General features: G+C 43.3%; 1 long non-coding RNA gene across 1 annotated transcript in view; it reads right to left on the bottom strand.

Moving 5' to 3' along the window:
- The window catches only part of LOC114599029 (uncharacterized), a 96,135-nt gene that overhangs the window by 48,119 nt on the left and 26,010 nt on the right, over positions 1-22,006 (bottom strand). Inside the window, exon 2 of the long non-coding RNA XR_003707228.2 lies at positions 18,120-18,292. This is a non-coding gene — a long non-coding RNA (uncharacterized LOC114599029). The remainder of the gene's footprint in view (positions 1-18,119; positions 18,293-22,006) is intronic.

The following is a 22,006-nucleotide window of genomic DNA, read 5'->3' as shown; positions in this document are numbered from 1 at the left end:
GTGATTACCACCACTCTTCCACCTTCTTCCTCTCCCCACCTTCCTCCTTCACCTCTCCCACTCCTGTTGCTGCCATTACCACCACACCAAACCCTGTCCCTTGCTGCAGCAGCTGTGGCTGCAGTTGCAGCAGCAGTGGCTAGCTCCCTCACCCCCGCCCAGTCTCACTTTGAGAAAGGACCTCCATTAATGCATGAAGGCCACACTCATTCATTGCACTTTGCTCTCTTGGCTAACTTTTCACATTAATTTCAATGGGACTTGACTGCATGTCTTTCAACAGATGTGGAAGCGGTGAGCTCCCACCCCAGATAATTTACATTATGCTTGTAAACATACAATAACTATGGGATATTCGTATACAACTAGCTTGCATTCAACTTAGATGCATCCTTTTCCTTCTTCCATAAAACAAAAAGAAAAACAGCTATTTTATACATGGTGCTGATCCACCCCCTTCCCTATCCACCTACCTGAATACAAATACTGAATATCAAAAAATGGTAACTAGTTAAGGTTGCAGTCCTACACCTACTTATTGGGGAGCAAGGCACACTAGACCCAGCGGGACTTACTTCTGAGTAGCCCTATATAGGATTGCACTGTCAATTAGCTGATCTTTCGGCACAGAGTCAGAGTTTCCCCGGTGCCTCTGTTTTGGCAGGGACAAACGCAGACTCTCTGAATAATTTGATCAGTGGTAGAGTTCTTATTGAATAGGACTAAACGACAAATGTTCTGTCATCTTCTGCTAAAGAGATGCCTGTTTTGCAGTAGATGGGAAACTCACGAAGCCTGTCGAGCCAGACTTATTTTGAGAGGGGGAATAATGAATCTAACAACCCCAGGCTTAACGAGTCAGTTGGAAGTTTTACATTGAAAGGAAACTATCTGAGACTGCAACAACCCATGCCAATGATCTGAGAACAGACAGATGCCCATTAGGGATTTGACTGATATCTGGAAGTGTGTTTTGTTTTATTTGTTTTTATTTTATTTTCATGCTTTTACATCTGGCTCTTTTGCCATATTAATGATTTAAGGAATGGTTATTGTAAGGTTGAATTTCCTTTTAAAAACGTCAGAGTTCCATCCTGGAATTCGTTCCAGATGCTGGTAACTAACACTGAAGCAATAGGCTTTAGAAAGATAGTCCTTTCTGAATCAGGATGACAGCAAAAAATGTGGGCTGGCCAATAGGCTTCCTAGCCGCTTGCTTCTTTATAGGCTATCTGATTCCCCTGCAGTTTGTTTAAAATTTTTACCATGCAGATGTTCCTTTGGGTGACCAATTTTTATAGTTTTGAAAAGATTATATCAGTTTTCCATGGTATTGTGTTACTGTATTTCTTGGATTTTTTAAATAGCACTTGAAAGGCTAAATTTCTTAATCAGACATTACTAGTGGAATGTAGAAAGAGAGGTTAAAAAGCCAAGCTGGCACTGAGAATTAAACACAGGTTCGTAATAATATGAAAGGAAAACAAAACACATCAACATAAGGAGGTTGTTATTGAAAGAAAGTGGCCAGGAACATGCACTTTTTATTATTATCAAAGGTGTTAAAATATATACATAGCATATGTTTGGCACAAGCTGATTGTTATACAGTTCTGCAGCATTCAGCTGTCTTGGGTAAAAAATAAAACCCAACACCTATCACTTTGATACTTGGAAATTATTATGAAAATGTTAGTTTTGGGCCTAGCAGTAAAAAGCCAAAGCTGTCGTGCATGCCGACAAGGATTTCGTATAGGGCTTGCGCTGTTTCCAAAAACAATCCTTGGCAATTGTCAGGCTTCACCCCTACCAACAAACTTGTGTAGAAACGTTTTGTCCCCTTTTATCTTATGCTAAGCAGAACTGACAAGGAGACAAAAGACTTACAGTGGCCGGATGCCATGAAATCTACATACAGATTTCCAGCACTGCTCTGTGGTTATGAGGTTATACAAGGGGGGCTTTTTAAAATTGAATTTTACAGCAGGGTGTGTAAATGACAACATTTTGATCTATCTCTGGATTTGCATTCAGGGCCTAGGTCAAGAACATTATTTACGCATTGGCTCATACAAGCTGTGGTTAAGAGATCTCTGGGTTCCCTCAAAGGCTACATCTGCACTACAAATGTAAACTGTTATTAAATTGGCTTTAATGGTTATAGCCTCTCCCCAACACTCCATCCCACAGCCAGCATCCTAGGGAATGATGAGTCTCTGAGAGGACTGGGATAGGGTGGTCAGAGGTCTGTACCACCAGAAAAGAGTTAATGCACCACTGAAAATGAGGAAGAAAAGGGGCTGAGATTTGCACATTTTTTCATTTTATAATGTATATGCTTCAATGCAAATTTAGGAATATAATAGAATTGATTTTATTTAAATAGAAATACAATGCATCTTAGTTTAGTGGGGAAGACTGTGGCCTGATCACCTGATTCTGCTGTCCATGGGCTGACTATTGGCAGGCAACATTGAGGTGCCTGTTCTCCATTCTTATGGTCCTTTATCTTCAAAGTGGACTTGGACCAGACAGTCCTACAAAGAGAGTACTGCCTTATAATAGTCCTTCCAAAAGAGGAATGTAAGGTAGGTCAAATGAGTATCCTAACGTTTGCTTTCAAACAAAGTTCTCAAAGTACCTTCAGAAAACTATAATCACCGAGATTTATTGGGAGGAAACTATAACATTAAACAGGCTTTAAATAATACAGGTTATAGCCAAATAATCTGATTTTAAATTATAGACATATAATCCATTAAAAGAGAAAATAACCCAGTGACGAGAGAGTAAGCATTATCATGTACAGGCAAGTATACCCAGAAAGGAGATTGTGGCTACTGAGTTTCTTCCCTGGTCCTCCTGCTGTTTGTGCTGCTGTGAGCAAAACTATTATTTGGCTTAGCAAATCATCTGAACCCAGGCTTATTGTTTGTCTCCTCCAGACAAACCACAAGCGGTAAGTCATGCTACAGACCTTGGTTAAACTCATGGTTCATTTGGAGTGAGACGAATCATGAGCCTGGAGTTGGACCACATGCTAAGCCAAGCCATGCCTTAGTTTACAGAAGAAGGAGGACCAAGCAGAAGCACAGCGGCTACAATCTCCCTTCCAGGAACACACACTAAGCCATAGCTTGGCTTAGTATTACATGCAAACAAGGTCTGTAGAGCAACCTGTGGTCAACTTAAACAAACAATAGCTTAAAAAACCCCAAAACATGGCTTAGCATTATGTGTAAACCAGGCCAGTATCTTCATAAGAAGATCGAATTATCAGGAGGGAACGACTACATCTGCCTTCATTTTCTAAAGCTGTCCAAGCTAGGAAGTGATATTTCAAAATATTTCCTATTAAATAAATATCTTACTTACTTACTTATCAGACCTTTATTAGGCATTATACAAATAAAACCATAAAAGAGAAAATAAGATATAAAAGCCTTGAAATATATATAAAAAGGCAGCAGTTGGCTACATACATATATATATATATGCATATAGAGTCAGTGGTTTTCCTTGTTAACCTGCTCCTTGGAGAACTGCTACCAAAAACTCGGCTACCCCCGCCGTTACCCTTTGGTCAACGTCGGATAGGCAGAATCCCACACATTCACCTTGCTGGGGTTCCGGACCACTCAAAAGAGGGGACAGCACGCGTTGACGGAGCGTACTGTACAATGGGCAATGAAAGAGAATATGCTCTACAGTGTCCGGGACATTCATAGAACATCTGCAGAATCTCTTGTTTCTAGGAATGTTTTGATATCTTCCCCTGACAAATGCTGAGGGAAAAACATTCAAACGGGCCAGCATAAAAGCCCTACGTTGGGCTGGGATTATTAATTTAGTGACGTAATTGGCTCTGCTATCTAAGATATTTAAATCATAGAATATGGGGGAGCAAATTTTGTTTACAGCTGCCATAATATTTTGTCTCTCGACATCCTTTAGTCTAGTTAGGATATTATGGAAAATGTATTGCTCATTAGAATTGTACAGGGGCTCCAGCTCGATGCCTAAAGATTCAATCTTTTTTTCGAGGTACTGATACCATCTTGATTTATAGGAGTCTTTGAGCAAATCAGCGAGCAGACTTGATGGAGGGCAGCGAAAGTGGCAGCGTAACCAGTACTTTATTGAGGTGGACCAGGCCCAATATTCCATTGTGTGTATGCCTATTTCTGCACACATTGTTTCATATTTGATCACAGCTGGGAGTCCAAGAATACGTCTCAGAAAGCTGGAGTGAATCTTTTTTAAATCACTGTTATATGCTTGGACCCATAGCGGGATTCCATAGAATATCTGGGATTGCACTTTTGTTTGGAATATCTGATTGGCCGCCGGAATAAATTGATTGCCTTTCTGATAATAAAAACGGGCAACTGCTGATGAGGTGCACTTTGCCTGTTTTATGGCATTTGTGCGATGATTTGCCCACCCTAAATTGCTCTGGAATAAGATTCCCAGATACCTATAGATTTTCACTTGTTGGATTTCTTGCCCTCTTATTTTCCATTTCTCTAATTTCCAACCATTCGAGAAGACCAAAATTTTTGTCTTCTCATAATTTATAGAGAGTTTGTTACATTCGCAGTAAAGGATCAGAGAAGATATAAGACGTTTCAGACCCAAGCTCGTTAATGATAGTAGAACAGCATCGTCTGCGTATAATAACAGAGGAACTGGTTTCTGATTAAGTTTAGGGGCATGTGATTCTATTTTTTGAAGGTGATCTGGCAAGTCTGATAAAAATAAATTAAATAGAAAGGGGGCAAGAATACACCCTTGTTTTACCCCTTTCGAGTTTGGGATGTCTGATGAAAGGTGACCTTTGGTGTTAAGTTTGACTTGACAGGTATTGGAAGAGTATAGATTTTGTATTAGAATCAATAAGCGCTGATCAATTTTTAATTCTGCGAGTTTCCTCCACAGCTTTGGGCGGTCAATTGAGTCGAATGCACCACGAAAATCTACAAAAGCAGCATATATCTTAGATTGCCTTTGAGATCTGTATTTTTCAACCAAATGCATAAGTATAAGGCAGTGGTCTAATGTAGAGCAACCTTTGGAGAAACCTATTTGTTCTTTCCCTGGTAAATTTAGATTTTTCATCCAGGTAAGGAGTTTAGATAAAAGGTGCTTAGCGTAGATTTTCCCTATCACTGATAATAGGCTTATCGGTCTATAATTCCTTGGTTCTTTTGGGTCGCCATTTTTAAAGATTGGGATAATTATTGATCTTAACCATATCTCAGGTATGATCCCATAAATAAATATCAGTTTTTACAGACTGTGTGAACAGCAAGTTGGCAGTTGTACAATATGCCCCCAAACTTGCTATAAATCATTTACTTGAACAGACATATCCTGTCCTGTGACTGACTGATACAATATACAGTGGTACCTCAGTTTTTGAGCGTATCAGAATCTGGACGTTTCGGTTTTCGAATGCCAAAACCCCGAAAGTAATTGCTTCTATTTTCGAGCCCTTTTCGGAAGTTGAATGGCTTCTGCTGAGTTTTTTCCCAATTTTCCTCACTGAAACTGCAGATCGTTCTTTGCACCTCAGTTTTTGAACATTTTGGAAGTTGAATGGTCTTCTGGAATGGATTACGATCGAAAACCAAGGTACCACTGTATGTGATTCTGCCATGACTCAGTAATGAGGCCTAGTTCCTAGCTATATAAAAAGCCAGGACTTTAAGCACAGAGCTCCCTATTTCAGCAGAAAGCGTGGTGGCTCAGTTAACTACACATAAGAAAACTTGCTTGCGCCGCGACTTGTTCATCTGATTTATAAGAAAGAAGGGTCGTTTCCTTTCAAAGTCACCAATGAGGAATCACTGGTGTGAGCCCACCCTTGGACTGAGGAGATCCAGCAAGCCGATGGCCTGCCAGCTAACATGTTACAGGTGTACACCACATGAGCAGGTGAAAATGCAGCTACAGAGGCGTGATGACAGTTTGCTGCCCGCAGTCAGTCTGTGCATCTGTTATACATTTAAAAGAGGTTTCTTTTTACTGAGTTATTTTAAAGATATTTAAGACTTTGCAGTAAAAATTTAAGAGAACACATGTTGTAGGGGGTACGTCTGTGGGTGGGCAGGAGTGGCATGCTTTCCACAGGGGCCAAAAATATATGCACTGAAGGACTAGTGCTTCTCAGGGATTGGCCTTCCTGGTTCAAAGACCTCGGCTCTGCTATTGAGTCCTTCTGCTGAAGTTGGGATGGTTCTGATAAACAATCCAAAACTGAGCCGCACATCTCATATTGATGGCCTGAATATGAGTATAAAGCTTTACCTGATGTTTGGTTGTTCACTTGTACTACCCTCACATACCCGCCAACATTTCTCCGCTGAAAATAGGGACGTCCCATTCCATAATGATAATTTCACTATTTATACCCCACACATTTAACTGGGTTGCGCCAGCCACTCTGAGCAGCTTCCAACACATATAAAAACATAATAAAACATTCAACATTAAAAACCTATACAGGATTGCCTTCAGACAGCTTGGAGGTTGGAGAACTCCATACTTTCCAACATTTCTCCAATGAAAATAGGGACATCCTAAGGAAAAGTGGGACATTCTGGGGTCAAATCAGAAACCAAGACAGCATCTCTAAATTGGGGACGTCCCTGAAAAATAGGGACATTTGGAGGGTCTGCCCTCACTTTCTAGTACTCCAGGTTGTATTCACGGATCCCCATTTCTTCCTTTTGCTTTTATCCTCACAGCAATCCTGAAGAATAGATGAGGCTTGGATATTGTGACTCGACTAGAGTTTACCCTACATTCAAAATGTATGCAGGTTTATGCAAAACAAATTTGATCAATAAAATTACCAAAGCAATGGAATGAACCAGGCTAATCAATGAAACAATTGTCTGAGACATTCTCAGGTCATGCAGCAAGGAATTATGACCCTTTGGGAAGTTTCATTCAATGCTTATATTGAATCATACTCTGGGGCACTACTCTGACCTATATGCCACATGGGAAAAGACCCCAGGAAGGGGGCACCTTTACTTGTCCTGCAAACACTACTCATAGGCAATGCCTGTCATCTCCTGTGCAGCATTTGATTCCCCACTGCCCATCCATTTTGAGATAATGAGAGGCAACTGTGTCTATTGTTAGACTTAAACAAAGGAAGATTTAGCAGCACTGAAAGCAGCATAGGTGTACTCAGTGCCAGCATCAGGAGTTGATGTCACTGGGCATCTGTCATTTGCCCCACTGCCAATTGCTGGAACAGTCCTGACCCTACTGTTCCTTCTCCTTGGAGCAAAGGGAGCAGCGAACTCTGCCCATCTTGGAGGAGGAAATGGATACATTCAGAAAGTGGGTTCCATCAAAAACATTTTGCCTCAACGCACCCCAGAAGTTGGAGTTGGCACTAGGTACAGTCTTCTGGGAAGAAGGCACACTCCCTGAAAATTACACGACAGGAAAATCTTACCACAGCAAGTCCACAATGTACCTACAACCTACTTAGACTAATAATTAATCCAGTTTTGAGGTCATGAGACATGTTGTCATGTTTCAGAAAGCAAAGCTGGTCCCCTGGGGCAAAGCAAACAATGCTGTCAAGAAAGCTAATATTTATTTTTTAAAAACCCAAAAACCCCAAAAACCAAAGTTCTGAAATCAAATATTTCAAATATATATATATATGTTGCTCTTTATTTACTACGACTACACACAAACACACACAGAGAGAGACAGAAAGAGAGATCTGGTATTAACATCTATTTTTAAAATATATGGATAGAATGTTATGCTTTTAATATTTGATGTGTTTAAATAATAATAATACTTATCTGTTGTTATTATTATTATTATTATTTAAAATAGACATGATTGTGGACTCAAAAATCCTTAGTCAGTTCACTTCTAATGCAAACCAAATGGCAGTTCTGTCAAATATTATGAATTTGCCTTTGTGTTTTGATAATCTAGGCAACATACATGGCATTTAATTAGGTATATCCATAAACTGTAACCTAAAACATCTTCTTGGCTTTGAGTTCTGAGACCAGGCAATGGACAGAAGGTTATGTTCCTCTTTCCTTAGCCCTTAGACAAACACAGAGGCCCAGGAGCAGGGAAGACCAGGCAGGGGCAGAAAGCTAAAATCTCTGTACTATGAACGTTCTTATAGTAGGGTGTTCACTAGTTCTAAAAGAAATTTGAATCTGTGGGTTTCCCCACAGTTCAAAACTCCTCCCCTTTCCTCCCCCTTCAGCAGCAGGACCTGGGGCAAGGCAAGTTACAATTTAAAATTCAGACTAAAAACTGTTGAAACAAATCACAGTCAAAGGAATAGGGTGGGGCCTAAAACACAAACACACCCAATATGTCAAAGGCCAAGATAAAGAGGTTTATCTTGCCTAAAACTGTAGCGTGAAACTGCCAGTGGGGAGGGAATCCCACAAAATGGGGGCTGTCACAAAGAATGACTGCACTGGGCCACCAGCCCTTCTGAATTTCTGAGGGTGCTGGAACTACCAAGAGGGCCCTGCCTACCAATTTTAACACTTGGAAGGTTCTGCAGAGGAAGCAATCTTTTGGCTATTTGGGGCCAAAGTCATTTAGGGCTGTTAACACCTTGAACTGGGGCCAGTATAGCAACCAGTATTTTCTCCCCATTGATATGAATGTTAAATATATGAGTTGAGCCCTAAGTTGTTTAAAGAGCTCAAAAAACTCTTGTGGAAAGAACTCCAATATGAAGGATTGCTGGCTATTTTGTTATAGAACTGCCTCTACCTTTGACAGGCGAACATCGCTTTTCTTAAACTGTAAACTGTAGACATGTAAATAATATAATGTAATGTCTGTATCTGTATTGGTTTTATGTGGATTCCTAAATACGCAATACGATGTAGTGGCTCATAAAGTTCAGTGATGCTGGGGGAAATGGCATAAATCAACACTTGTCCTGCAAGTGTGTAAAATTTTAACAAATATTGAGTGTTGGATATTCTTATGGCCCCATCATAGCACCGTTTCATCAGTACACTTGTCACAATTTGCAGGTGGCATGGTGGGATGGTGGTCCTGACTTGACTTCTGATTGGTTGCATTGCTGCTTCTTACCAGGAGGTAAAAGTGGGGAGGCAGCAGCATGATCAGTCCCATTGGTGCAGTTATACCTTACCAACCTCACCCCTCCCATCTACCTCCCAGTAAGCAACAGCAATATGACTGGCAGGTGAGGGTAGCCATCCAAACCCACTATCCACTACTGCTCATCACAGTCGTGTTTATCAAATTTTATATCTACAGGAAACATTGACTTGTTTGCTGATATATTTATGAATTTTTCCCATCTGCGTGCTCTGCCAAGGATTCTGGTGCACAGCGCAACATATGTCAGAAGGGAATTTGATGTAGAATGCACACACTGTTCCCCTTCATCTTCAGATTGCAGGAGAAACAGATACGGGCGGGCGGGCAATCTGTATAGGGAAGCTTGTCTACTAATAGTGATCACTGGGATATGTTAAGGGATAGAAAAATCTTAATTGCTATTCATGGCTCAGATCAGAAGTTTAATCTGTGGTTTATGTTAGTCTCCAACTCAATTTTGCTTTAGTGGCTTATCAGGGGAAAGCTCTCCTGTGATGAAATTCATCCTGCACTCTTCCTTCCTATCCAGAGACGGCCATTTCCTGATGCAAGAGAAATACAAAAGAGCAAAGGATCATCTTTACAGAACAAAGAGTCATGAAAATGTGAAAGCTCTTCAAGGTGAAGGACTGACTTGAGGAATATTTGCGGGGGGAGGGGGGAGTACTGGCAGTGTGACCGGGTCTGATATGTAATATCTCTCTGTGAAAATTAATTGGAGATTAATGCAATTTTCTTTCAAGTCAAAGGTAATTGGTACTGAAAGGTTTATAAGGGTTGAGAAAATGAACATTTCCTGTTGTGGTTTCTGTAATGTATCTCCAGTTGCAGCTGGCTTCATACCTAAGGCATACGCGTGGACACATAGCCCACTCTGTCCTCAGAGAAGAATGAGTAAGTGCTTAAACATAAACTACAAATTGTGCAATGAATTCTCTCTCTTTGATTGGCTCAGACCTTTGTCTTCATCTGCTCTAAATGCATATGCATGCCTTTTACTGCAAAAATTTGAATGACGCAACTATGTAACCCCCCACCCTTCCTCTCCCTTCTACTTTGTTTGTGGATGGAGGTGAGCTTACCTGTGGTGAGAAGAGATAAGAAGCAGGAAGTTGCATTGCCAATATAATTGGCCTTGGACCCTGGGTTTGGATGTTCCATATTCCATTGCCAATTCAGTTAAATGAGTACCTATGAATCTTCCCAATCCCTTGCAGGGTGGGATTAGTAGGTTTCCTATATGGGATGAAGTTGGATTCCTTACTACAGTGGTGCCTCGCAAGACGAAATTAATTCCTTCCGCAAGTCTCTTCGTCTTGCGGTTTTTTTGTCTTGCGATGCACGGTTTCCCATAGGAATGCATTGAAAATCAATTAATGCGTTCCTAGGGAAACCGCCTTCAGACCAGGTCCGGGGACAGACTGTCCCCGGACTTCTTCTGAAGGCTGGGGGGGGGGACAAGGGCTTTTCTTCCCACCCCCAGCATTTTAAAAAACCCTGGGACAGCGGAGGACTTCTCCGCTGTCCGGGCGATCTTAAAATGCTGGCGGGCGGCATTTTAAAATCGCCCCGGGACAGCGGAGGACTTCTCCGCTGTCCGGGGCGATTTAAAAGCCCCTGGGAAGGCAGGCAGGGGGGACAAAGACTTTCGCCCCCCGCCCGCCTTCAGAAGGTGTTCCCGCCCCCCCCCCCCGGTTTCGCAGCAGCGCTACGAAGCCCGGCGGCTGGGGCAGGTGTTCCCGCCCCCCACCCGGCTTCGCAGCAGCGCTACGAAGCCCGGCGGCTGGGGCAGGTGTTCCCGCCCCCCCACCCCGCTTCGGAGCAGCGTTCCGAAGCGGGGTGGCTGGGGCAGGTGTTCCCGCCCCCCGCCCAGCTTCGCAGCAGCGCTACGAAGCCCGGCGGCTGGGGCAAGTGTTCCCGCCCCCCCCACCCCGCTTCGGAGCAGCGTTCCGAAGCGGGGTGGCTGGGGCAGGTGTTCCCGCCCCCCGCCCGGCTTCGCAGCAGCGCTACGAAGCCCGGTGGCTGGGGCAGGTGTTCCCGCCCCCCCACCCCGCTTCGGAGCAGCGTTCCGAAGTGGGGTGGCTGGGGCAGGTGTTCCCGCCCCCCGCCCGGCTTCGCAGCAGCGCTACGAAGCCCGGCGGCTGGGGCAGGTGTTCCCGCCCCCCACACCCCGCTTCGGAGCAGCGTTCCGAAGCGGGGTGGCTGGGGCAGGTGTTCCCGCCCCCCGCCCGGCTTCGCAGCAGCGCTACGAAGCCCGGCGGCTGGGGCAGGTGTTCCCGCCCCCCCCACCCCGCTTCGGAGCACCGGGAGAAGCGATCTCCCCGCAGCCCCTTGCTTCAAAAGAGGTCCGGGGGCAGACCTCTTTTGAAGCAAGGGGCGGTGGGGAGAAGCGATCTCCCCGCCGCCCCTTGCTTCAAAAGAGAAGACCCGCTGTCCCCGGGGCAAGCTTCGTTTTGCGAAGCAAGCCCATAGGGAAATTCGTCTTGCGAGGCAACTCGAAAACGAAAAAACCTTTCGTTTTGCGAGTTTTTCGTCTCGCGAGGCGTTCGTCTTGCGGGGTACCACTGTATAGCCTTTTGACCCAAACAAGCACTGGCTGTGGGGATGTGGGTGTTGAATTTCTTCTTCTTCTTCTTTTTTAAAAAAACCTCACTGTTCACTGCAGTTACCCACTGTCCCTTGGGTGACAGTTTGACTTTGGTCCTACATTAACGATTAGATATACCACACTTGCATTAAGGCAAATGATATTTGTTTATTTATTTATTTTACAAGATTTATATACCACTTTTTATATTTAAAAAAAACACCTCTGAACAGTTTTCATGCCATATAATAAGATATTCCTAAGAAAATAGCAATAAAATCAACAGATTTTTAAAAATAAGCTGATATGAAAAAATGAACAAAATCCAGATAAAATCTGCAGTGTTGATGCAAGGCATGTTGATGAACACCTTGAAGCATCATTTCAGAAGTGATGGGGGTGAGCGTGTCTTCCCTGTATCAGCCTCTCAGGGCCACTTGACCTAAAAGGAACTGTCCTCCACTGACTTGTTTTGCACTGTTATGTGCATTTCTGTCTTGCATTTGATGAGAGCTCAATCTGGCATTAATGGTTAGGATGGGCATTATCACCCAGTCTTCCTGTGCCCCCTCCCCAAATCACGTGCAATTGAGCGGGGGGAAAATGGACAGAAGTCAATTCATTCCTTGGGAGGCTTGGCGAATGAGTAGGGCCAACCACTCCCTTTGACTTAAGTCCAGATGGTGTGCTCGCTGATGAGAAACGTGGAATAAATTTTCTGTCTCTCCTTCTTCCTCCTTTTCCATTAACCTGCAGTGCATTGGGGTTTCCAGAGCAGTATGCCAAAGGACTACACATCTCGCTGCAACCCCAGAGTTATCCACGACTGGACCTAATGGTCAGGGGTCCCTTTACCTTTACACGTCTCAAGGAAGCTCATTTCAGGCTTGAAAGAATGCCTGTGATGCCCTTACTCATGATTATGCATCATGAATGGAGGAGAAACCATTAGATGCTGGACCAGCAAAGTAGTTGGACTAGCAGTGCTTGTGCAGAATAGGAACTAGAACCTCTTTGAACTTCACCATTGGTATCCCACTGAGACTGCTTGACCAAAAGGGCAACAGATCAACAAATACCCTAATAGATCAGCCTCCACTGAACTTTATAGAGCTTACTTATCCAAAGCTGATAGTGTCAGAGGGGTTGGCAGGAAAGTAATGATTAGGCCATGCTTCCCTTAGCACATTTGGGATGTGTGGACCATGAGATGATTTGCATTTGGAAGCCCTAATAACTGACTCTTTCTAGTCTAGAAAGTGGACACCTTTGAAACACACATCTTCAAAATTGTAGTTTGCTCTGCACTGCATTAGTTAGGTATACATACTGCAATATGAAAATGTAACCCTATTACTATGTAACTCTTGGGCAAAATATTCAAGATATGTCTTCCTATACCTGTTCTTTGAAAAAAGACAGGCACTACATTTTCCTGCTTCATTTCTTTTGCTATATTGGGTAAATAGCAAGGATGGTAACAATGTGAAAGCAAAATTCTCTACAAAATTGTATCATCTGCAGTAATAAAAAATCTGATGCTATCTGATGAGATATTTTCATTTAAGGGTCTGGGATTTGATATAGTATTTCATCTAGAGGGTAAGGCATGTTGGTACACTTAGTAATTAGACATTCCTCTCAGATTTAGAATGTAGATTATTTTTATACATCTTGGCAGAAAAGAATATTTTCTTAAGGTTTTACTGGGGTATCATCAAGGTAGAATTGATCAGCACTGTAATTTCCTCAGGATCTTCATTGCAAAGTCCACATGTTATTGGTGACTTGATGATCTGAGAAGTTGGCAAAGCAGTTTATTAAAAATGAAAGTGAATTTGTCTTTTGTGGTGCCTTCTCAATTCATCCCAAACATGGAGTCCTCCTCCTCATTCATACTTTCCATACCCCAGTGGTCTTTTTTTGTGTGTGGTGGTGGGGACACCCACTACTTGTTCATTTTGATATCCTCTAACTGTGCTTCTACCATGCCTGTCCAAACTCCTGATTGCATTCCTTATCATCTCTGCAACTGTTTTGTAGTGCCTGAACCAAATAGATATTCCATTCCATAGTTCCATAAGTCTTATTCTCAGTACTGCTGGACCTTTTAAAATAAGAGCAGGCTTTCAAATCTGGTTTTAAAGCCTTGGTTCAGGCACCTTTGTAAAAGGCCAGATGACCTTTCCAGCAACCAAGATGGCTGACTCAAAAAGCAGATATGGCAAGCTGTTCAGGCAAAAGGGACTATCTTGCAAGGAGAGTCAAAGTCTAGTTCTTATGTAAGACTTGAGAATAGGCAGATAGTTCCTCCTGGAGGAGGCAAGCAGTGGCAGCCAGCTTCCACCTTCATCCTTCTCTAGATTCCATACCATCTCACTGTAGCCCAGCAAGGTGCATCAAGCTCTTCAGAAGACTTATTGAATTTTTGCCTGGTGTTACCCCCTTCCCTGGAAACCAGGGGGGATATTGGACTGTATGGACCCACAGACCTATTTGGGCTTAGGCTCTTTCCTCATCAAATTATATGAAGCTTCCTATAATTTGACCCTGAGCCACCACTCATGAAATACCATGCTAATTTATCTATTTGAGGGAAGTGAAATAGGAATTAGTCCCTTTTATCCCGAGTGCTGGACAATATAATTGTTCATCTAGTAAAGCATGAGACTCTTAATCTCAGGGTGGTGGGTTCAAGCCAAAAGATTCCTCCTTTGCAGGGAGCTGGACTCGATGACCCTCACGGTCCCTTCCTACAATTCTATGCTTCTATGACTATCTTTATGGAGGACAGAGCTGCAGATAGTGTGGTGGTGAGCTACCTGACTTCTGGTTAATCATGTTGCTGTTGCTTACTAGGAACTTAAAAATGGAAAGTGTAATGCTGGTGGTCAGCAAAAGAAGTTCAAAGACTCTCTCAAGGCAAATCTAAAGAAATGTAGTATAAACACTGACAACTGAGAAACACGGGCCTGAGAGCACTCCAACTGGAGAACAGCCTTTACCAAAGGTGTCATGGGTTTTCAAGATGCTCAAACTCAGGACGAGAGGGAAAAGCACACTAAGAGGAAGGCACACTTGGCAAACCCTCACCACGATCGATTCCTGCCCAGAAACCTTTGTCCCCACTGTGGATGGACGCATGGATCCAGAATTGGCCTCCACAGTCACTTATGGACTCACTGTTAAAACCGTGTTTATGGAAGACAATCTTACTCGGCTACGAGTGATCGAAGAAGAAGAAGAAGAAGAAGAAGAAGAAGAAGAAGAAGCAGCAGCTTACTAGGAGGTAAAGGAGGAGAGAAGAGAAGGTGATAAGGTTAGAATGGTGCAAACACACTGGAAGGAGCACTAGATTGGCTCTACTGGTACATGTGCATTGCAATGACCTCTCCACTGCCTCCCTCTCCTGGTAAGAGGCAGCGATGCAACCCACTAGAGGTTGGATGAGTGGTGGCTCACCATCACACATTTCCAGTCAAGTAGATCCATGATGTTGAACACAGGCTGGAACAGCATAAGTAACAAAAGACTAGTACCCAATCGGACAGGGAATGTGCTTCCGGATGGCTGTTGATCATATATCTAGGCTGGGTGTTTGACGAGTTAAAAAGACTTAAACAACATACCGTACAGATATGGTCAAATACTAATCAAGCTTTCAGAGTGATAATTTAGTAGAACTTTAACAAAGAGTAGGCTTTATGCTAATTACAAACCCTCCTAATTAGTTACCTGCTATGAAGCAATTAAACAGTTCTGAATAACTGTAACATATTGTTTGTGACTGATATGCAAATCTAAATGCAAATGCAAGATAAGAACTGAACCAGAGTACCGGAGTGCCAGAAATGGCCTAAATGCAAGAAAGGTAAATTAAACCAAGCAATTATAAATATGTGTTTATAGTCATGGTAAATAGACAGTGGCAATCCTTATTTTCGACACTTTTGAGCTGTACCTCACTGAAGGAGGAAATAATTGAGAAATCATCACTAGGAATGCTTCCTATGGTGGTAGCAGGCATAGGACATAGAAACATGGCTTTAAAGGGGCAGGCGGGAACCAAGCCAGCCCTGGATCTAAAGATGCTCCTTCCCTCTGGGAAGGGCCAGATCTGTGCCCCTCTGCTGAGCCACCCTGGAGTTGGAAGAGCAAACAATAACAGCTGCCGTCCTTCTCCCACCTTCCTCTCTGACTAGCAGGGCTTTGAATGTCAATTAATTATATCTATGCATTCTTCACTAATCCAGAGGTGTGCCAAAGCAATTTGCAATAATAAAATATAAAAGATGGAACACACTCAATAAAATACAAACATATTGCGATGGAAGATCCTCTGCTCTGCATCCACGGTTGAGATAGCTCTGGCCAACAGCTTAAATCGGGACACTGACTGGATATTGACAGGGTGGTAAATGTGTATGAAAGCTACACAAAATAGCATGTTATGACAGCTTTGGCCAACCTAGAGCTGATGGGAATTGTAGTCCAAAACATATGGAGGGCACCTGGTTGGCAAATGCTGTGCTAGGACATCGGGTTAATTCTTTAAAAGGTGATGAGTCAGATGAAGTTCTGTTTTTGTGTTTGTGTGTTTGTTTTTTACTGATAAGAAAATACTAAGACCTTGCAAGAAAATGTAAAACTGGAACATGAAAATAACTTTTTTTCCCAATTAAACAATATTTTGGAAGAGGGGGGTATTGCATCTGAGTATCAGTAGTCACTAGATGCCGATGCCATCATTCTCATTCTCAGTCCCAGTCCGGCTGAACCTGCAACCTCTTGAGAAAATAGCTTCCAGAACTGCACACTGCAATGTCTAAAACTGTAGCCCCCTCAAAGCTCCCAAAGGCTGGAACAAAATCACTTTGTAGATGGCGAATGAGGATTAATATTGCAAGGTTCAGTAGCAGTAGGCCTTGTAAATGATAATTGATTCTTTTCTGGAAACAAGTCATTTCCCAGAAGACCGTGAGAAAAGGACTACACGAGGAAACAGGGAGCCACCCATTCCGTAACCTTTGCAGCATGTGTTCATCTTCAGAGACAGGTCCCTTGTTCCACTGGGGTATCTATAAATTACACGCAGGAGTCCGTGTAGACGTGTATGGAGACATATGGAGACCTTGTGTTCCGAATCACTCTTCCCCCCCTCCCCCTTGTAATTTACAGTGATTCCCTTGTTGCTGTCTTGTCTGGCCATTAAATTACCAGGGGGAGTATTCTCTTGATTTATTTGTTATGAAACCTGGATATAAGCTTATTGGAAGCCATTTGGTAAGGAGGGCCACATTCATTTGAAAGAGTGAAGTGAGGTTATTCTAAAGAGCTTAACACTTCCAGTCGCAAATGCATTTGCCCCCATGCCAAGGAAGGGTGCACACACCCCCCCCCCCGCAGATCATCTCTGCTGAATGGGGAGTGAGGGGAACCCCCCAAATCGGCTGCATTCATATATCATGAAAAACTATGGAGAGAAAAGAACCCAGCTTTACTCTGGACTCCAACATGGCCACAAGGAGTTTGGAAGCTCTTACCTACAACTTCACATAAGCTGTGCTCACACCCCCTAGTACTCACTGCATTTCCAATGCAGGGTTCTTAATTTGTTTTCATGGGATGTTCTCCAAAATACAACCCCAAAATCATTTGCTCAGGAGTTTGCTGCATTGGAGTCAATGGGACTTCTGTCTTAGGCATGTACAGAATTGCACTATACACGTCATTTAACAGCACAACCTATGTGTGTCTATTAGAAGTAAGTCTCACTGTGTTCAATAAGAATAACTTCCAGGTATCCTACACCCGTATAGGGTTGCAGTCTTAATGGATCAGTCTAACCAATGCATGGATTGAATTTGTAGTTAATAGCCACAGTAGCGGAAGTATTCCTGTTATGCAAAAGAAAAAGTGGAGGATGAGACTGATGAATTAATCATTTACCAAGCTCAGATTCAATTCAAAGTCTGTTGAATTTATAGTCATTGCTGTATCTGCAACCTGTGGACCACTGTAATGAAGCATGCACCATCGCCTTTAACGTCCCTAAAAAAAATTCTTTAAAAAATAAGCAACTGGGAGGAATTAGGATCCGGGCCTGGAATCATAGTGAGGATGTTTAATATTTTCCCCACCATGCTCAGGTCTGGACAAAAATCACCCTTTCCTGACAGTTGCTTTTTGCCATGTGACAGATGACAATTTAAGCGTGTGTGCGCGCGCACACACACACGAAACACATTAATCCTATCACACATTTAACGTAGGGTGTAGTACAGCCCTTATAAATGTGTTGAAAGTGGTCATAAAGGAATGAGACACTAGATGTCATTTGATTACTTCTGACAGCATTTATTATATACTTAGGACTCTGACGTACCTGTTACATTCAGTTCCACATGAATGCAGAAAGCATGGCTGTCGCTTGCAATCAGGAAGAAGTAGTTTCAGGTTTTTCAATTAATTTCAGGCTTTATTTTCAAACTACCTTTTGCCCCAGTCCATTCAGCTCACTGACTGCTTACATAGATTAAAAGGAAGGCAAAAGAAAGTCTGTGAAAACATAAATATGTTGCAATGAAAAGTAAGAATCTCCATCAGAAACCCACAAAGAACATAAACACTTGATGTTGATTCTTTTATTACATCTGTATATTATTATTATATTATATTATATTATATTATATTATATTATATTATATTATATTATATTAATATATTAGTAGGACTAGGAGTAGCGAGAAGAAGTGGAAAACACACCCGGCAACCCTACATTTGGGGATTTGCAGCCAAGCACATCAATTAGTCATTACTGACATAAATTTCCCTTTCTTGGGGACGTTCAAACTTCTCATATCCCGCGGATGAACTCTGAAGCACCTGCAGTAGATTTCTTTTCAGTAAAGAGATTATAACTACCGTAGATGTTTTTCCAACAAAAATATAATGTTGACAGAATAATGTGTGGAAGAGAAGGGGCTACTTATGTGACTGCTATAAATCGCTTGGCCTCTGCTCCCCCTTGCGAAATGCCCCACACTACAGGATGCTCATTTGTCATAAGCTCCCCATATGGGCTGGAGAGAATGCCCTTCCCTCCCAAACATGATGAAAACTAGGCATGCAGTATTGTGGTAGAGGATCGTAATTTTTTTGCCTTTCCTCCCACGATGAATGCTAATCTGCTAGAGGTAGCTTGGAACTGAAGCGGAGGGCGGCGTCCGATGCAATGCTTTCCAGTAGGAAAGCATTAGTGCTTCAGACATTACCCAGGAGATTAGAAAGCACCATGTGGGAATCATTTCCAAGAAGCATTTAAAGACGGGTTCACAATGTCACGTATGCTGTATACAGGGGCAGTGTACTGGAGAAAGCACACCCACCCCTATAGAAAGTGTGCAGTCTGAATCTGAGCCAGTTATTAGAGAGTGGGACTGATGCAAATTTTCTCTTGGGGCAATGTGGCTAGCCTATCACGGAGGTGCTCCACCTCTTCCTCACCACCAATCTCACTGCTGCTCATTCACTAGTCCTCTCTCTCTGAGCCCAGCTTTCAAAAGCACCCAGAGGGCAGAGCAAGTGGGGGGAAACTGTTCCCTCTTGTCACTCTTGATATCGCTTACATGCTGGGGGAGGCAGTTGAGGAAGCTGTGACAGCAAGGAGGAACAATGCTGGGAAGCTCCAGGCCTTGGCAGTGGGGCACTCTGGAGGGGTATGGGCTGTGTGGGTGTCTGAGGTTACTAACTTCTGAGACAGTTCTGACTCAGTGCATGTGCTGGGTGTGAGCAAAGGAAAGGCGCTTAACAGGGTGTAGTAAGCCTCCCGTTGCTCTGTCCCAGCTCCTGCCAACCTAGCAGTTTGAAAGCATGCCAGTGCAAGTAGATAAATAGGTACTGCTCTAGCAGGAAGGTAAACAGCATTTCCGTGCGCTTTGGCACTCGTCACAGTCCTCCGTGTGCTAAGAGGACCCGTGGACCTGGAAAACTGTCTGTGAACAAACGCCAGCTCCCTTGGCCTGAAAGCGAGATGAGCGCTGCAACCCCATAGTCGCCTTTGACTGGACTTTACCGCCCAGGGGTCCTTTACCTTCCCTTCCCTTGCATAGGGATGGACGGAGCTGTCCATTTTGGTTCTCTCACTGTCTCATTTTCCCAATCTTAAATTCAGTTCTCCACATTTCTCCAGCAATTTGCATTAAAAAAAAAAGTCATAGGTATTGTACTGCAAATTTCTCCTAATAAACACATTTTTACATTCAGTTTGAGGGACGCGGGTGGCGCTGTGAGCCTAGGACTTGCCGATCAGAAGGTCGGCGGTTCAAATCCCCGCGAAGCGGTGAGCTCCCATTGCTCTGTCCCAGCTCCTGCCAACCTAGCAGTTCGAAAGCACGTCAAAGTGCAAGTAGATAAATAGGTACCGCTCCAGCAGGAAGGTAAACGGCATTTCCGTGTGCTGCTCTGGTTCGCCAGAAGCAGCTTAGTGACCCTGAAGCTGTATGCCGGCTCCCTCGGCCAATAAAGTGAGATGAGCGCCGCAACCCCAGAGTCGGCCACGACTGGACCTAATGGTCAGGGGTTCCTTTACCTTTACCTTTACCTTCAGTTTGGACAAATGTACACATTTTTGCCAGTAATTTCCCCAGATTATTTGTATATTATTTTCACTAATATACATGTTTTGATGCATTTTCACCTAATATGTGCATTAATGTAAACATTGATTGGCCGGAGAAGTGCACTGCAAAATTCAGATAAGTGTGAAATTTGAACAGCTGTGTTTTGGCTTGCGTATTGTTTCAGAAAGAATTTGACAAGACTTGCCTTTAAATGTGAGCTGAATCAGATTTCTACCCCATCCCTACTTGTGAAGCCCTTCAGAGTGTTGATTTGATATGGATTAAAGATGGATTGTGTTGTCCATCTCCCGGCTTCGTCCTGAAAAACAGACCTTCCCCTTGCCATGTCAAAGCAAAGGGGGATGTGTGTGTATCTTTAAGCAATTGCTGATATCCTCGGCAAAGGGAGATCTGTTTGGTGTGGAATCTACTTCGTTCTGCATCTTTCCTCCAATGCACATCTTAAGCCTAGCTCTGTCAACCAGGTGCTGGAATATTTTAAACACTGTGCATTTTACTGTTTTTTAATAATTGCAATGTTTTAATGCTAAAATCATGAGCTGCTTTGAAATTATATATAAGGCTGGATATAAATATTGGCGATGCAAATATAAATGCAGCCCTGCTGTCAATGCTGTGAAAATCTCCTGCTTCCCAGCACTTACAATTCAGCAGCAGACACACAAGTTGATGCAGCGGTGGTGGTCCTCTTCTTTTGGGAGGCAAATTAACATCTCTAAAAATGCTCTCTGGCATGTGTTTAAGTGGGCCTGTTTATGCAATCATTTATTCTGCGAGGACAACCCCCAGATTCACTTCAGCCTCTGATTAGTTTAAAGAGAAACTCTGATGTATTCAGAGGTAAATTGAAGCCTGAAGTGTCTTGAAAAAGAGCCAACACTCCCCAGCAAAGTCAGTACTGTAACTGTGAATTTAGTTCCTTTTCCTCCTGTGATAAATAAATGTGTGTTGGGTGATTATCTTCTGGATCAGATTGGGAAATGTTTTTTTCCCCATCCTGAGGACCACATGCCAGTGGCAGACAGTGCCAGATGCAGAACGTTCAGAGATTCACCTTGATTTAATTATATACTTTAGGCCAGGGTGGGGAGCTTCTGGGCTGCCCTGCAAATGTGGCCCACCAGGCCTTTATCAGGAAACGATGCCCGTTTGCCCCACACCTGATCAGGGGCGGCATGGGTAAGGGTGGGACTTCAAAGGAACAATCAGGAGCTTCCTTGGATCCAGAAAGGTGAGTTCCCACCTGCTGATGGGTGGATGGGAGCCTGCCTTCACCCTACGCAGCATTTCTTCTTCAAACCACTGTGAGATGGTTGGAATGTTGGAAGGCAGACGTCCAATTTCAGATCATGCCTGCAACTGCAGAGGTTTGAAGGAGAAGTGCAGAGGAGGGAGCATTTAAAGGTGTGTTCCCATCCTCCCCTCAGCTGATGGGGAGATTAGAAGACACTTTCCAGGAGTGCCAACTTGAATAAAAAAAATTTGGGGGGGGGCCAGGTAAGCCCCGCATAATCAATCACAAAATGTGGTGCACACACATCATTTGAATGCCAATGCCCATCAACTTTGGGGGCCCCAGACCCTCAAAAATTTTATGGGGGGCAAAGGGAGCTCAGCCCCTAGAAGTTGG

Source organism: Podarcis muralis, chromosome 5 (assembly GCF_964188315.1).
Source record: "Podarcis muralis chromosome 5, rPodMur119.hap1.1, whole genome shotgun sequence".
NCBI lineage: Eukaryota > Metazoa > Chordata > Lepidosauria > Squamata > Lacertidae > Podarcis > Podarcis muralis.
This window is presented reverse-complemented; position numbering and strand designations above follow the sequence as displayed.